Source organism: Dipodomys merriami, unplaced genomic scaffold (genome assembly GCF_024711535.1).
Source record: "Dipodomys merriami isolate MVZ:Mamm:240054 unplaced genomic scaffold, mDipMer1.0.p SCAF_26, whole genome shotgun sequence".
In the NCBI taxonomy this organism is placed as follows: Eukaryota; Metazoa; Chordata; class Mammalia; order Rodentia; family Heteromyidae; genus Dipodomys; species Dipodomys merriami.
In genome coordinates, this window is record NW_027204048.1 from 22,762,796 (window position 1) to 22,781,218 (window position 18,423).

An 18,423-nucleotide genomic window follows, 5' to 3' on the forward strand; every position below is an offset into this window, starting at 1 on the left:
TATAAGACACCGGACTTCTTTATTGTGCTCCAAAGTGTATCAAACACTATTTTACAAGTCAAACCAGACTGTTGCTGGCATTCGTCCCTGGAGCTGAGGGAGGAATGCTAAGTTCAAAACTCTTGATCCCTTCTGTGATGACGGAACAAGGCATCTGTGTCATTTTCCCACATGCACACAATATGGGTCTTGCACATCTTGCTCCTCTCAGTTGAAACAAAACTTTATCATTTATATTATGTGTAGCAAAAACACAAATGGTTCTCAGTTTAATTTTGGTTATCCAAAACAGCAAACTGCTTAAAGTATGATTCTACAAGAGCTCCCAAATTCCCTCCCCTTAGTGTTCAAGCTCTGAACACTACAGGGAACAGGACCCAAGAACATGATGAGAAACCAGGGCAGTGATAACTTTAGATGATATAAAACTCTCTTCCCCTGCTGCCTGTGAAGAGAGGAGCTACCATGACATGAGAAGGCTGGGCAGCTAGGTCCTGAGCAACCGTTTAAGAAGCCTAGAAGAGATCTGGGGATGGCCTCTAGGAGCTGAGCATGACCATACTCACAGCCAGCAAGGAAGGATGCCTTTGTCCTACAACCTAGGAGGATTAGATATGGCCAACAACCAGAATGAGCTTGGAAGAGGACTCTGGGTATCAGATGAGAACACAGCCCCAGCTAGAAATCAGCTAGAAATAAGGCCTTGATTCTAGTCTTCTGAGACCCTGATCCAAGCACCCAGTTGTCCTGTTCCTTGACTTAGTGGACTGTGAGACAATAAATGTGACTTATTTTGAGCTGTGAATCTTGTGGTGATCTGTTGCAGTGAGACTCTACTGATATCTAAATGCAAATTTGTTTTCTTGAAAAAGAGGAAAAGGAAAGGAGACAGGATAAAGTTTCAAAGTGCTGACTAAAGCTGTTAGCAAACTATGACATGTAGTACCTCTGAAACTATTTATCATATAATTTTAAGTTAAAGTAGCTTTTAAGGACTTTTGGTTTTGAGGTCTTGCAAACATAGCCATTTCATATTGCCCAGGTATAATCAACTGCCTATTAATATTGCACAAAAACTGATTAAAAATAAACCTTTAAAACAAATCTTAGAGAAGAAAAATAAGGAAACTTTTATAACTGTGAGAATACCTAATGAAGAGTCATCTGAAATCCTTCAGTATAAGGAGGGCCCAGTAGAGCACTTGCTTAGCATGTGTGAGGCCCTGGGTTCAATTTTCAGTAACACAAAAGGAAGAAGAGGAGGAGGAGGAGGTAGTAGATGATATAAGTAATATGCACTAATGACAAAGTGTTAAAAATACAGTTTAAAGGGCTGGGAAGGTGGCTCAGTGGTAGAGCGCTTGCCTTGCATGCATGAGGCCCTGGGTTTAATTCCCCAGCCCCACATAAGCAAAAAGAAAAAAAGCCGGAAGTGGCGCTGTGGTTCAAGTGGTAGAGCGCTAGCCTTGAGCTGAAGAGCTGAGGGACAGCACCCAGGCCCAGAGTTCAGGCCCCATGACCGGATCCAAAATATAAAAATAAAAAAAATAAAATTTAAAGAAAAAAAAAAACAGACTGGACACACAGGTCTGACAGAGCATATAGAGAACTGATTAAGAGAAACCTTCCCTGTATTTCCTCCACAGATCCGTTGAACTACATCATCAGCTTTGAAGCTGCCTTAGTCATAAATTGGTTTGTTCAAACCATTTCTTGAAAATTTGTGCTCCAGTGCACATTGTAACATAGCGTTAGTCACATACTAAATTCACCTGTGACATAATGATTTAAAAATCTACTGCTAAGCCAGTAATCCTAGTTTATGCTTGTAATCCTAGCTACTCAGGAGGCTGAGATCTGAGAATTGTGGTTCAAAGCTAGTCTGAGCCTGAAAATCTATGAGACTCTTCTATCTTCAATTAACCACCAAAAAGCGGTAGTAACTGACCTGTGGCTCAAATGGCAGTGAAAAAGCTGAAGGATAGCCCCAGACCCTAAGTTCAAACCTTAGTACCAGTATAGAAACAAAAACGAAGAGAAACCTGATGGCAGAAAATCATCTTCAAAGATGAACCTTAAAAACCTTTAAAAGATTACACAGCAAATAGTTAAAGCTAATCTACATTGGACAAAAAGTAATAGAAATGGCCAGCCCTGTTGAGGTGGAGGCTTGGGTCAGTGGGTAGAAGGCTAGCCCGTGAGTGAAAGTGTCCTGTACTGAGTTCAAGTCCCAGTCTCAAAAAAAAAATTAATCTACAAGCAAAAAGATTGAAAACTTCTGTAAACTAGTGAAGCACTACAGCTTGAACTCAGGGCCATGTATTCTTGGTTTGCTTTTCCACTCAAAGCTGGCACCCTACCACCTAAGCCATAGCTCCTCTTCTCTTGCAGGTTTGCTGGAGGTCAAAGTCTTTTGAATGTGTTTGCCTGTCCTGGTTTTATACTGGGATCCTCAGATCTCTGTTGAGAGTACCGGCACCTTGAGGCCTATCCTCTCAATGTCCAGAAACATTCAACAAACAGAAAACTCATTGTGTGCTTTCCTCCAATCTCATATAATTTATAGAGGAGCTACACATATCACAGTACTCCCCATATGATTCCATAAATACTGAAATCTGGTATGCCACTGGGTTCACTTCAAACTGCGATCCTCAGATCTCAGCCTTCTGAGTAGCCAGGATTATAGGCGTGAGCCACTGGCACCCAGCTTGGTATAACATTGGGTTCCACCACAAGATAAGGACTCAAATGGTTTTTCTTGCTTGCTATTGTTTCCAACATATTTATAAGATGATTTTTTTGTTGCTTTGTATGTCCCTCCCCCACGGTATAACCCCTGCTTTCACGGTATTTGATGTTGGTATAATTTGTGGAAGGGAAAAAACAAATCGTTTAAATAGGGATACAGGTGGACCCATTTGCAACAATGAGATAGATGTACAAGACATTATGTCGAAAAATGAACTTTACAACTATGCGGTGGGGAGGCGTGAGGGGGGAGGTCGGAAGGGACGGGAAGGGGAAACAAAGGAGGAGGCAACGATGCTTGATAAGAAATGTACTCATTACCTTGCCCATGTAATTGTAACCCCTCTGTACAGTATTTTCACAATAAAAAATATGAAAAAAAAGAAAAAATATTGGGTTCCAGTGATTATTCAACTGAATCAATTTTGAAAATGTCTTCTTTCCTAACAATTTCCTAATAATTATGGAAATTCTGAAATCTCCAAAACAGATTTAAACTCAGTAATCCTGATATTTTTGCATTTTTTCTTAAATCAGTAACAAGAGTTTATTGGTAAAAACTAATCCATATTTCTTGGAATAAAGAAAAATTTAATATAAATATGAGCAATTAAGCCTGAGCAGTGTGTTTCTATCTGCTCAGCTCCTAAATCCTTTCCTACATTACCCCATTTCATCTCCTTTCTGGCCCTGGTGTTGGTGTTTTCCAGAGGAATTTAGATAACTTAACCAAGGTCACACAGCTAATAAAAGAGCTGTGGTTTGGACCTGAGAATTGTACTCCAAAGTCCACATCAATTCTTCCTCTCAAATTAAATGAAAGTGATTCCCATTATGTATGTAAACATAAAATGGTTTTTCCCCCCCTGATTGCTTTATTAGTTACAAGTCTGATTGCTTCACACAGAGTATGTCATGTGATTCTCATTTGTAGCAGTCTGTTAGCAAATGAGTAAACAGGACTCCAATGTTGTCTCACTGTACCTATTCAGTTCTGGCTCGCTCTCAATCTTGACAAAAATGTTTGTGGTTGCACCACAAAATGCAGACACTCACTTCTATTGGGTGGTTTCAGGAGCACAAGGATTACTTTAAGCAAACACATCCACTCATGTGGGGAAGATCAAGAGGGCAGGTTTCATGTTTATGAAATGCATTTCTCTCAGATTAAGTTAGCCAGCAGTGGAACTTCCCATCACTGTTAGAATGAACCCTTCTTTCCTCTCATAATAGAGTAGGTCTTGCTAAACTAGGCCAGCTCTACTCAGGGGCACCTGTGATTCCAAGAGTTGTCGTAAAGCAATGAGATACATGAATGCCTATCATATATTTATCTCTTAAATCACCTCTCCATAAACTGAACTACTGAAGTACTGGCTTGGGTGCCTTAAAAACTGTGCTGTCACTGAATTAATTTACATTTGAGTCAACTGAATGTTTCAAGGCAGGGAAGTAAAATATAAATGGAAGACTCTGAGTAGGCATCCGCTAGATGATCCTGAGAGAGTGCCAGGAGGACCAATGAAATGGGGATGTTGCCATGGTTACCAGGAAACAGAGCTGGGACTCTCATTGTCAGGAAGATATTGAAAATGTGGCCCAATAAACTCGTAACACTGGAGGCATTCTGTACTTTAATTAGTGTGATCTTGGCTTTAGGAAGGAAGCCTGAATGGAGAAAAGTATCTTCATTCTGCCAGTTGGCAGTGTTCACTTCTTAGAAAGCTTTGCCAGTTACATGGCACAGGCCATCTTGAAAATGAAGGTAATTTCCTAATTGGAAAATGGAATAAACTTATCAATCATTCACGGAAGCCCCCTGCCATGGCTACCCAGAGAAAACTCTGGTTCCAAATGAGTAACAAGCTTCTATAGTCCCAGGTCAGGATGGAGAGCTAGCTGCTCTTGTCTCAAAGGGCACAAACTGAAGTTCGCATTTCACAGTGGCTTATCGCCTGCCACAGCACACCCTGTATTCACTCTCTATTACAGTTCAGCTAGGCTTAAAGCGCAAATATGTATAGTAAGCAGATCAAAGGGATCATAATGCTCATCTTTATACAGATTATTTACAGATTAACAGCAGAAACTGCTGGGCTTAGGGGTGTACCCTGCAACTCTGGCACTCAGGAGTCTGAGACAAGATGGTCTCAAGCTTGAGGCCAGGCTGAGTCACAAAGAAAGACCCTGTCTAAAATTTTTTAAAAAGAGAACAGTAAAACCAATAGCAACAAGCAAAACAGGCAATCACTAAGACAGACAAAAACAGAAAGGCAATTGCCATCTGTAATAGGATCTAGACACAAGGAGTTAGACCCAAATTGAAATTAGACTCAGGTAGCAATGAAGTAAACTTACTGCGTCTTCCTTGCTATTTGTTTTGACTATCTTTCTTATATAAAAATATGTTGGATTGAGGGAACGGAAAAGGAAAGATGATATTCCCCCCAAAGAGGAAATGTACTCACTTATGAAATGGTAGGCCCTTTCTGCATAACAATTGTTTAAAAAATCTATTGGAGGGCTGGGAAGGTGGCTCAGTGGTAGAGCGCTTGCCTTGCATGCCTGAGGCCCTGGGTTCCATTCCTCAGCACCACATAAGCAAAGAAAAAAGCCGGAAGTGGCGCTGTGGCTCAAGTGGTAGAGTGCTAGCCTTGAGCTGAAGAGCTGAGGGACAGCGCCCAGGCCCAGAGTTCAGGCCCCACGACCAGACCCCCCCCCAAAAAAATCTATTGGACTCTGACAAATGTACCTTCTATCAACTGAAAATTTACCCATTATCAACTGCTGCATAAATTATGAAAGGAATAATGGATAGCAGCATAATTAGAAGAAAGGATGAGTTGGGAGCCAGTGGCTTATATCTATAATTCTAACTTTTCAGGAGGCTGAGATTCAGGGAATCAGAGTCTGAAGTCAGCTCTGGCAGAAAAGGATATGGGACTCCATTCCCAAAATGTTTAGCAAAAAAATCAGTCTGGAGGGCTGACAGAAATGGTACACTGCCAGCTGAATGCTAGGCTCTGAGTTCAAATCCTGACACTTGGAAAAAAGAAAAAAGAAAAGGAAGGGTGACATTGTAGTATAGAAAATGGAAATGGAAGAATGTCTGGTTTACGAATTAAATAGAAATTTGCAGGCCCAGTGATCTATAAGAATAAAGGCAGATATCTTTAGTAAATGCATCTGTAGTAAATGTGTGAAAAATGCTCAGGTAGTTTAATTTAGCTGCAGGGGACTCATATCCATAATATAAAACAAAATCAAAAATGAAACAGCAAATAAAAAACATCAATAAATGGTCAAATGAATGAAACAGACAGTTCTTAAAAGTACAACTCGGGGGCTGGGAATGTGGCTCAGTGGTACAGTGTTTGCCTAGCATGCATGAAGCCCTGGGTTTGATTCCTCAGTACCACAAACACAGAAAAAGCTGAAAGTGGCACTGTGGCTCAAGTGGTAGAGCTCTAGTATTGCGCAAAAGAAGCTCAGGGACAGCTCCCAGGCCCTGAATTCAAGTCCTAGGACTGACAAAAAAAAAAAAAATACAAGTAGCCAACAAATACGTTTTAAAGTCCAGGATCTTTAGTCATCAAATCTACATTGAGATTCTATCTCATCTCAGCCAAAATAACTATTATCAGAAGGAAAAAAACACAAATAGCAGATTCTAGATGTAAAAAAAAAAGAAAAAGCAAAAAAGAACTCAATATTGGTGGGGATGTAAAGGAAATATTTGTATGTATGTGTTGTGTGTGTGTGTTGTGTGTGTGTGAAACACAGGGAGAATTATTCACAATAATAAAGAACAAAAAAATGTTATTTACAGGAAAATGGGTGGACCTGAATATAATTATGGTGATAAAAATAAGTCAGACTTGGAAAAAAGCATATTTTCTCTCATAGAAAAACACCTAGATTCTAAGATGAAAATATTGAAGTAGAAAGGACATTATTTGGGAGGAGAAAGGAGATCTGTGGCAGGAAGCCAAGAAATGATGATGGGGGTGAATATGGTCAAAGTACATTATGTACACGCATAAAATGTCATTATGTAACCCATTATTGTGTACATTAATATATGCTAATATGAGAAGAATAAAACATCAAGAGCTAAAAATAAAGTTTATAATACACTGATAATCACAAAGTTGTGCACCGTCACCACTAAGTCCAGAATATTTTGAAAATCCTGCCCTGCACACTATAGCAAATTACTTTCCATTCCATCTTCCTCCTCAGCTCCTGAACAAAATGAATTCCTTCCTTTCTCTGTCTTCTATGCATGTCCTATGAATGGAGTCCTACAATTATGTGATCTTTTCTTAGCATAATGTTAACTTAGCATAGTATTTTCAAGGTTCATCCACCGTATAGCATAGACCTGAACTTCATTCCTTTTGTGGCCAAATATCTTATTGTATGGATCTGCTCCATTTTGTTTATTCATTAGTTGAAGGGCTAGTTACTAATGCTTACCACACTGGGAACACATACAGGAGCACCAAGTTTGGTCAGGAGGCAGATAGAGCCAAGGGAAAACACAGGCAAGAGCCAACAGAGTGAATTTTATGGAAAGAACCATTGAGGTAAAAAAGCAATTTAGAATGGGTTAATTTGAATAATTTCCACAGCCTCTACAGCAGAGGCCCTGACTAGTTGAGGTAAGACTTTTCCCTAGAAAGGGCATTCTCTCCAGATCAACGAGGTCCCAAGTACCAAAACGTCCGAATAAAAAGTTGTCTTTGAGCCAGGCACTGGTGGCTCATGTCTGTCATCCTAGCTTCTCAGGAAGCTAGGATCTGAGGATCACAGTTCAAGGCCAGCCCGGGCAGGAAAGTCTGTGAGACTCTTATTTCCAATAAACCACCAGAAAACTAGAAGTGGCACTGTGGCTCAAGTGGTAGAGCACTAACCTTGAGCTGAAGAGCTGAGGGACAGCATTCAGGCCCAGAGTTCAAGCCCCATAAAAAAATCATCTTTAATATACATCTATAGTGACCACTTCCTTCTGGCCACCTTCAACCTCTTTTAATTGGTCCACAGAGAGGGCAAAAACTAAAGAAGAGAGCTTCTTCTGGTAACTAAAGTGTAGTACCCAAGGACATAACTTCACTTGATATGTTCATACATATAGCATAATGAAGTTGGGCTGGATATTTGTAGAAATCACTTGCCACTATGGAGTAGTCATTGAAAATGTCATTTAGCGAGACACAAGTTTTTCTCTAAAAAAATTCTGCTCAATTGTGAGCAGATAATTACCAAACTTTTATGATAACCTAATAAAATATGATACGTTAGTACTTCAACGTGTTAGTACTTACTTTAGTTCTTTTCATATCATAAGGTTAAATGCAGTGTTTATGGGTAAAACAATATATGTGCGATTTGCTTTAAACAGAAAACAAACAGAAAAGCTTAAGGCATTGATGACACAAGATAGAAATACTTATAATAACTGAGGCTTGAAGATTAATCCATTAAAACTATAGCTGGGCACGGGTGGCTCACACCCAGGAGGCTGAGAGCTGAGGATCAGAGTTCCAAACTAGCCCAGGCAGGAAAGCCTGTAAGACTCTTATCTTCAATAAATTATTCCAAAAGAAGAGGAGGAAAAGAGGAAGACACCAAAAGCTGTGCTAAGGCTCAAATGGTAGAGCATTTGCCTTGAGCAAAAATGTTTATGGACAGTGGCCAGACCCAGAATTCAAGCCCCAGGACCAGCCAAAAAAAAGAAACAAAAAACCTTTACAGTTCTTTTTGTCTGCGCATGAATACAGTATTCATATAATAAACCCTTTAAAAGCATGGTGAGATGTACAGGAAAAAGAAGTATTAAAACTGGCAATCGGTGTAGGAAACCCAAATTCGTATATGATATGTATTTATACTATTATGAATTAAAACTCCATCCCTTTTCCTTAGATTCCAGGATTGCTGAAGTGACTTGATTTTTTCTCTAGTTCCAAATATCTGCAGGCTAATATTGACACAGGTTGATCAAATTCTTGTTGAAGTAGCTTTAGGCTAAGCAATGGAATCCTGAGGGTGTGGCAATGCATGTTGTGATGCTTTCTGATGAGAGTCTGATCCAATTAGGGAAATTTCACTCAACAAAGACCCTTCACTCTCAAGAGAGCTTTACTGAACAGCAGTAGAGGTTGCTTAATTAATGAGGTTAAAACACCTTTCAGAAACAAGATCAGGATGACATTTCTATCTGTGTCAAGGAAACATCCTCCAAATATAGTACTGTGAAATCTTGGTGGGAATATTTGGTCAGAATGATCAGAAGGAAGGGAAAGAGGGAAGGGAAGAAAGGAGAGACTATTGATCTTTAGACATTTTTCTTTAGACAGCTATTAGTTATTGATTTTAAATAGTATTTCCTTAGAGTTTCCATAAATTAACCAATAGTTTTGTTTGCTTAAGAAAATTATTCTTGGAGGCTGCAATGCTTGATAAGAAATGTACTCATTATCTTGCCCATGTAATTGTAACCCCTCTGTACAGTATGTTCACAATAAAAAATAAAAATAAATTTTTTTTTTTTTTTTTTTTTGTCGGTCGTGGGGCTTGAACTCTGGGCCTGGGCGCTGTCCCTCAGCTCTTCAGCTCAAGGCGAGCGCTCTACCACTTGAGCTACAGCGCCACTTCCGGTTTTCTGGTGGTTTATTGGAGATAGGAGTCTCACGGTCTCTCCTGCCCGGGCTGGCTTTGAACCGCGATCCTCAGATCTCAGCCTCCTGAGTAGCTAGGATTACAGGCGTGAGCCACCAGCGCCCGGCATATAAAAATAAATTTTTAAAAAAAGAAAATTATTCTTGCCTGAACGAGAATCTATTTTTTAAAAATCTCCAAATGATACATATAAACCAAGCAATAGAGGAAATCAGTAAAAGAAACCATTCTCTGAGAGTCTTCATGGTGCCTATAAAGCTACGGAAAGAAATTGCAAGAAACATTCAATGTTTCTGTGTGAAAAAACTTAAGAAACTTAAATTACTATATACAATTACAATGGGGAAATGACAGATAAACTTTGATGAGGTACCTTGAATAAGAGCCATGAAGCCCACATCTGTGGCCCCTTAAGCAACCTGTCTACTACTATCAACTAGTCTGCATAGGGCTGGCCCCTGCCTGGACCAGGACCTTGTCTCCTGCAAATCCAGGATACACATTCAGCTCCTGGGAGATGAAAACAGGGAGCATTCATTAGAAATGCTTCAGAACAGGGAGTGATCAGAAGGAGATTTAGTTACTAATAAGACAGCAGGTGAAGCAAATACTCTGACACCATCACCATAGAAACCAGCTCCCACAGTGTAAACAGATGGGCCAAAGGAGAAGGAAGAAAATGACCAGACAATTAAAACCAGCATGTTCTGTGTAGACACAGGCTGCCATTCTTTTTTTTTTTTTTTTTTTTTTGCGGGGGGGCGGGGAGGGGTCCAGTTGTGGGGCCTGAGCTCTGGGCCTGGGCGCTGTCCCTCAGCTCTTCAGCTCAAGGCAAGGGGTCTACCACTTGAGCCACAGCGCCACTTCCGGCTTTTTTCTTTTTGCTTATGTGGTGCTGAGGAATCGAACCCAGGGCCTCATGAATGCAAGGCAAGCGCTCTACCACTGAGCCACCTTCCCAGCCCTGCCATTCTTCTTATAGGATGGTTTACTGGTGCCAGCTCTCCTTCTGAGGTCATAGATTCCATCAGGGGAAAGAAGTCATTCAAGCCCCATAGGTGTTTGTCCAAATAGCCAACATGGCCATTAAAATTGTATTTATAAAGCACTTTTAATTAACTGAGAAAGTAATATTTAAATAAAAATGATATCTGTAGAAATGGTTTCTATACTTTATAATCTCCAAATATTTTGTAACCTTAAAAATGTTATTTGCCAGGAAGGCAAAAATAACTCATAGTGTGAAAACTCAGAGCAGGAGTTTCTAGCTGGGGACTGAGCATGACGTCCAAGGCAGCTTGTACTGGCTGCTGTGGTTGTACTGGTTGTACTGGTTGTACTGGCTGAAATGCTCTCTTTCTAGAGGCAGTGGAACCACACAGCTGTACAGATGTGTCAACCAATACCACATTTATGTCTATTTCGCCAAATATAAATTTTAACTCACAAAGAAAAAGGAACTGTAATGAGAGGCATTATTACACAGGGGCAAAGAAACATCTATGCCAATTCTGTAGGTTAAATTTTTGAGAATTTAGCCATTTAAACAAATTGTACACCATCCTGAGTATGTCTTACCCAATGGCCTTTTGGGGAGATTGCTTCAGTATGTAAGAGAGTAATTAGGTGGGGGCTAAAATCATCCTATTATCTAGAAGAAAGGCCAGCTTGGAGATTTCAGAGATGGGAGAAGGGAGGGGAGGAGAGGGGAAGGGAGAGGGAGAAGGAAGGAGGAGAAGGAAGGAAAGGAAAGAAATAACAGAAGGGAGGGAGGAAAGAGGGTGAGAAAATGGGGAAAATAGTGGAACATATACACACAGGCAATAACTTCACAATACAGGTCCAGTAGTTCAGCAAATAAGGGCAAGGATTGACAAATATGATTGCATCAGACTTCTGCACTGAACAAAATGTCACTAGACCAAAGACCCAGCATACAGGATGGGAGAACATATCATCAGAGGCAGAAAAAGTTTGACAAAATCCAACACTCATTCATGATAATACAACCCAGTAAAGTATAAACAGTGAAAACTTCCTCAACTTAGGAAGTAATATATACAAAAGTCTATGGCTAATAACATCTTAATGATGAGGAACTTGAAGCTTTCCCACCAAGATCAGGGACAAGACAAAGGTGGTCTATCTCATTATAGCTTTTCAGCATTGCATTTAAAATCCTAATGTAGGGGCTGGGAAGGTGGCTCAGTGGTAGAGCACTTGCCTTGCACGCATGAGGCCCTGGGTTCGATTCCTCAGCACCACATAAGCAAAAAGAAAAAAGCCGGAAAGTGGCGCTGTGGCTCAAGTGGTAGAGTGCTATCCTTGAGCTGAAAAGCTGAGGGACAGCACCCAGGCCCAGAGTTCAGGCCCCACGACCAGACCCCCCCAAAAAAAATCCTAATGTATATGGCCAGAAAAGTAAATTAATAGTGTATCTATTGGGAAGGAAAGAGTAGCTATTTAAGATAATTTAATCACCTATGCAGAAAATACAAAAGAATGAACAATAAAAAGAAAATAATCTTCCTGAATTAATAATTACAAAAAAGTTACAGTATACAGTTAATATGTAAAAAGTCAATTTGTTGTTTATGTTTCAATGATGAATAAGATTTGAGATTAATAACATAACACCATTATCATCACATCTAAAAGAATGAAACACTTAGGTATACTTAATAAGATATATGCATAGTCTCTATATAGAAAACAATAAAACTGGGGCTGGGAAGGTGGCTCAGTGATAGAGCGCTTGCCTTGCATGCATGAGGCCCTGGGTTCAATTTCTCAGCACCACATAAGCAGAAAAAAAAAGCCAAAGTGGTGCTGTGGCTCAAGTGGTAGAGTGCTAGCCTTGAGCTGAAGAGCTGAGGGACATTGCCCAGGCCCAGAGTTCAGGCCCCACGACCAGACCCCCCCCAAAAAAAAAAAGAAAACAATAAAACTAAACTGATTAAAGAATTCAGAAAGGTATTCCATGTTCATTACCATTTTTTCCTAACTTTTTTTTTTTCACTTGACTCAATCTCAATCAAAATCCTAGCATGTTATTTTGTGGATAGCTACAAACTGATTGTAAAGTTTATATTGAGTCAAAATATCCAGCACAATATGAAAAACAAGAACAAAGTTAGATTTCAAAACATATTACAAAACTATAGTAATCAGAACAATGATACTTCTCAATTTGATGGTGAATCTAAAATTTCATTAAATGCAAAACAATTGAATAAAAAGTATATATATTATATATATAAAATACTTCATATAGCATTCATAAATGTCATTGATATGGATAAAATAAGTAGATTTTGTATAGACAGAAGAAAAAGGGTTGTGTGGTAAGTTGTTAGACACAAGAGGGTCTTATTGGATTGATAACAGCTTACTCAAAAGGACTAACAGGGAAGACCTGGTACAGAGCAGGAGAAATATGCTATAGTGTGTGTGTGTGTGTGTGTGTGTGTGTGTGTGTGTGTGTGTGTGCGTGTGCGTGCGTGCGTGCATGTGTGTGTGTGTGTGTGTGTGTGTGTCCAGTCCTTGTGTGTGTGTGTGTGTGTGTCCAGTCCTTGTGTGTGTGTGTGTGTGTGTGTGTGTGTGTGTGTGTGTGTGTGTGTGTGTGTGTGTGTCCAGTCCTGGACCTTGAAGTCAAGGCCTGGGAGCTGTCCCTGAGCATTTTTGCTCAAAGCTAGCATTCTACCACTTAAACCTCCAACTCCACTTCCAGCCTTGGGGGGGATGGGGGCAGTAATTAATTGGAGATGAGTTTCTTGAACTTTCCAACCAGAGCTGGCTTTGAACTGCAGTCCTCAGATCTCAGTATCCTGAGTAGCTAGGATTGCAGACACCAGCCTCTGGCACACAGCACATGCTATGTGTTCTTTTTTTCTTTTTTTGTTATTGTCAAGGTGCTATACAGAGGGGTTACAGCTACGTAAGTAACATAATAAGCACATTTCTTTCTGAACTCTGGGCCTGGGCGCTGTCCCTCAGCTCTTCAGCTCAAGGCGAGCGCTCTACCACCTGAGCCACAGCGCCACTTCTGGCTTTTTCTGCGTATGTGGTGCTGAGGAATAGAGAACCCAGGGCCTCATGCATGCAAGGCAAGTGCTCTACCACTGAGCCACCTTCCCAGCCCCAATAAGTACATTTCTTGTCAAACTTGTTACTCCTTCTCTCATTTTTCTCCTACTCCCCCCCCTGCAATTCCCCCCCTGCACTTTGAACAGATCATTTCCAACACATTATTTTGTGTATATGGCTGTTGCATTGGTTTCCCCCTTGTCCTCTATCTCACCATTTTGTTGTTCCCTTTCCCTAATTCCAATAAATGTATATGCAATACCAGGGTACCAAAATCAAATACTGTGACAATAGGGAATATCCCACAGGGGGAAGAACATACAAAAGAAACAAAAAAATCATATAGTACATTAAAACAACAACAAAGAAAAACCTCTTCTAAGAGCTTAGATGAAAGCTCATTAGGTTGGAACCGGAACCTCAGAAAATGGAAAAGTGTATTAATATGCCTCTCAAAACATGCCCACACCGACAGGAAGTTACTCAGTTTGCTAAGAGATCATCTTACTGAGGAAGATTTTCCAGGATCATTTCGGATTACAGTGAATCACTTTTGAATCTTCTCTAATCTAGATATATAAATACCAACCTGCACCCACCCAGGCTGAAGACAGTGGCTCACATCTACAAGTCCAGATACTCCAAACAGTAATGATTTGGGGCCATTCTGGGAAATAAAGTAAACATGATACCAACTCATCAACAACAAAAAGCTGGACATGATATACACCTATTATCTTGGCTATGTGGGAAGTGTTAAATAGAAGATCTCAGTTTAGGTTAGCCTAGAGAGAAAAGACCCTCTCAGAAAAACAATCACATAAAGCAAAAAGGGATGGAGTGCAGCTCAAGTGATAAAGCACCTGCCTAGCAAGCACGAAGCTCTGCATTCAAACTTTAATATAGCTAATAAAAGCACACAGACCAATAAAGTCAAGTTACTTCACAAATCTAGCTCAGTTGGCAATACTGATTTTGGATAATTAAATATTAATTTTCTTTAAGCCACAAAATGTGGTTTAGTTTTAAAACAAAATGGGGTGCAAACTAGATTACAGAATTTGGGGGAGGGGGGCTTGATCTCTGAGCCTGAGGAATCCAACCCAGGGGCTCATGCATGCAAGGCAAGCGCTCTACCAGAGCTACCTTCCCAGCCCCAGATTACAGAATTTTAAGAACTGCTACCACTGTGTACCAAATTTTTCGTGATGTGTATCTGGCCATCCCCAGAATATGTGAAGATTCTTTTTTAATCCATCCTTCCATTTAGAAGCATTCTAAATACTGACTCTATTTAACATTGAATATTGGAAGAGGTGTGTTAGGTGTTTCCCCAAAATGGCAGCAATGTACTTTCCTACCACGTATCTTCTTGTAGAACTTTTGCTGATATGGAACTGAATTCTGCTCTTGAATGGGCTTGTGACTCACTTGTAACATAATGGGGTGAGGGCATGACTGCAGTTACAGGTGGCAGCTGTCTCCAGACCGCAAGACTCAGGTTCTGGCAGCACTACTATGCTACCATTGTACCATGTAACGCTGCCAGAACTTGAGTCTTGCTGTCTGGAGACAGCTATGCCGGGTTGGAAACCCGGCTTCACCAGGTGTGGAGACCATGGAAGCTCCACAGCTGCTCCTGCCACCTGCTCTTCTTAAAACAACTCCAATTGCAAGGGACAACTGTGGGAAACGCTGGACTTTTGCTCAGGTGTAAATTTTTCTTTTCTGCAGCGATCCCTGCTACAGTCAATAGCTTGACTTCACCATGATCATAAATCAAAGAGCAAACAATTACCAGGCTCTTCAGGAAGAGACACTGGGTAACTCATGAGTGTGACATAAAGTCATTACAGCAGTATCAGAGAGCAAACACATGAAGCCGAAATGTCATCTACTATTCCTTTTGCCAATAATAGTTTCAGGATGTGTTTGACAAACATTCCAGTGAACTGAATCTTCATAACCCTCTGGCTCCTCTGTTTCACCTTCAGCCTGAAAACCTCTTTAATGGGAGGGAAGAGAAGAGGTGGGGGAGTGAGAAAGACAGAAACAGAGAGACAGCAGAGGAAGAAAGAAAGGCAGAAAGAAAAGAGACATAGAGAATGACATAGAGAGGAGACAGAAAAGAGAAGAAAAAGACAGAGAAAGATAAAGAGAAGGAAGGTGAAGTGGGGAAAAAAAGGCAGGAGAAGGAGATACAGATACAGACAGATAGAGAGACCAACATGGACATAGAGGGAGAGACAGACAGAAAGGGATAAAGAAAGAGAAAGGGAGGAGGAGAGAGAAAGGAAAGAGAAGGAGGAAGAGAGACAGAAGGAGAGGGGCCTTTGTCTCTTTCTTTGAGAGGAATGAGGGGATCAGGCAGAAAACATCACGGAGTGGATCATCAGATTTTTTAAAAAGAGTATCTCTTGTGGAGGCAAGTCTGGAAAGTTAGGACTAAAGATGAAACTGTTAGTGAACTAGTGATTAAGAAGTTTGCTCACTTTTTTTCATTGTTTCAGAATTAGGCAGTGTTGTAGGTGCTGGTGTCTCATGACTGTAATCCTAGCTATTCAGAAGACTTGAGATCTGAGAATCATGGTTTAAAGCCAGCCTGGGCAGGAAAAGTCCAATAAAATCACTCAGAAAACTGGAAGTATTGCTATGACTCAAGTGGTACAGCCCTAGTCTTGAGCTGAGGAGCTGAGGGATAGCACCCAGGACCAGAGTTCAAGCCCCCTCCCCATCACAACAACAACAACAAAAAGACAGTAGTTGTGGAAGTGGGGAGGGAAGGGAGGGTAGGGGAAAAACAAAGGAGGAGGTAACAACATTGATAGGAAATGTACTCATTACCTTGCTCATGTAACAGTAACCTCTCTGTACAGTATTTTTACAATAAAGAAACGTATTAAAAAATTAATAGCTCTCCCCTAAATTGTAACAACTGAGAACATTAACATTTGCAAATTAGAGTATCTTTAACAACTGATATGAGGTATTTTAATAGTATTTTTTCTCTTGCCTGTCAAAAAACAGATAGTGTAATGCTAAGTCCCATTTGCAATTAGTGGTTTCTTAGACTCAAAAATTCAGTAGTCATTTCTGGTTTTCTCTGCAAAGTTTTACCTCATTGGCAGAACAGCTCTCTAAGAGAAAGATCTGGAAGCATTGAGGCCTTATCGTGGATCATTAATTAATTCTGACAACATTTTGCTGTGGTCCAATTCCAAAGCCTGCCCGAAGCTGGGATAGGCTTTTGGTCTAGGTCTGAATCATGCACCTCTCTGCTCATGGTCAAGATGTCTTGCTGGCTCCCCTGGACCCTGATACCTTTAAGACCCATTTTCTCAAGCGAGAGACAGTGTAGATTGTACCAATCCTGGGTCTTGAACTCAGGACCTGTATGCTGTCTCTGAGATTTTTGCTCAAGGCTAGTGCCATGAGCTAGTCTCAGGGACTTTCCTGCCTGGGCTGACTGCAAACTGTGGTCCTCAGTGGGATTACAGGTGTGAGTCACCAGAGCCTGGCCATGAGCTAGAGTTTTCAAGAGACTCTCTTATAGCTAGACACTTCCCTGAAACTTCCTCTCTAGAGGGAGAAACTGGAGAAAGTGAGGGAAGAGGTGACATTGTCCAAAAAGTAATGTACTCATTACCTGACATGTAACTGTAACCCCTCTGTATATCACCTTTACAATAACAATTTAAAAAATTAAACAAACAGAAAAAAAGAATTAGGTAATATTGAAAAAGTTAAGAGAAAATATCTGAAAAGAGAATTAACAAAAGGAATCAAGTAAGTAAATATATGGCAAGGGAGTATCACTAACTGACATGGTTAGAAAAACATAGGAGGAGTTTTCATCCTGACTCCCAATTAGTTACTAGGTATATGACCCATGATTCAGCTTCTCCTCAAACAGTAACACCTTTCAGTTGTCTACCCCTTTAACCATAGGAACACTATGTACTGTGGAAATCAGAGATGGAACTAGGGTAAAGCCTAGGAGCCATTCTCCTTTGCAAAAGTTAAGGGTGTGGAGCAGGGTGCCAGTACCTCACGCCTGTAATCCTACTTGCTCAGGAGGCTGAGATCTGAGGATTGTAGTGTGAAGCCAACCCAGGCAGGAAAGTCTGAGACTTTTATCTCTAATTAACCACCATAAAGCTAGAAGTGGAGCTTAAGTGGTGGAGCACTAGCCTTCAGCAAAAAAAAAAAAAAAAAAAAAAAAGCTCAGGGACAACACACTGGCCCTGAGTTCAAGCCAGGACAGGCACCGAAATAAATAAATAAAAATGATAAAGGGGATACAAAAATTTCCTTAAGCAAGATTTTTAAAAAACATACATTCAAACAAATCGATGGTAAACAAAATGACAAAACTTTCAACCAAAACAAAATCAGTAATACTGCTATTACTCGGCTATTACTGTTTGTTGTTTCTCAGCCCTAAGTGTCACACAAATTATGCTCCACTAACATATCCCATTCAGAAATTGTGATACAAGAAAACAAACAAGCAAATGGTTATTTTAGATTTTCCCAAGCAACTCACAAGCTCTCTTTTATGTGTGGATCACAGTTATCTATTCAGGAATCTGTCTCAGTGTTGATAGACACTGTGGTTGAAATGGGATATATATGTGTATGTCAAGCTAAGAAATGCAGATGTCATAGCATTAGGAAATCTTTGCTCTGATTCTACACTGATTACCTTCCTAAGTGGCTTGAATCACCAGCCTCTGAGTAGCTTCTAAGCACAGCCTATATGGAGGGTCGAGGCCTATCTCCCCTAGATGGAAAGGTCTGCTGGTACCTGAGTATGTCCATGTAAATTCTGGCATCTTGTCTTCCTGGTGCCACACAGGTGCCTTCTCAGGTGATGGCATGCCTGGATCCCTGGAGACAGGG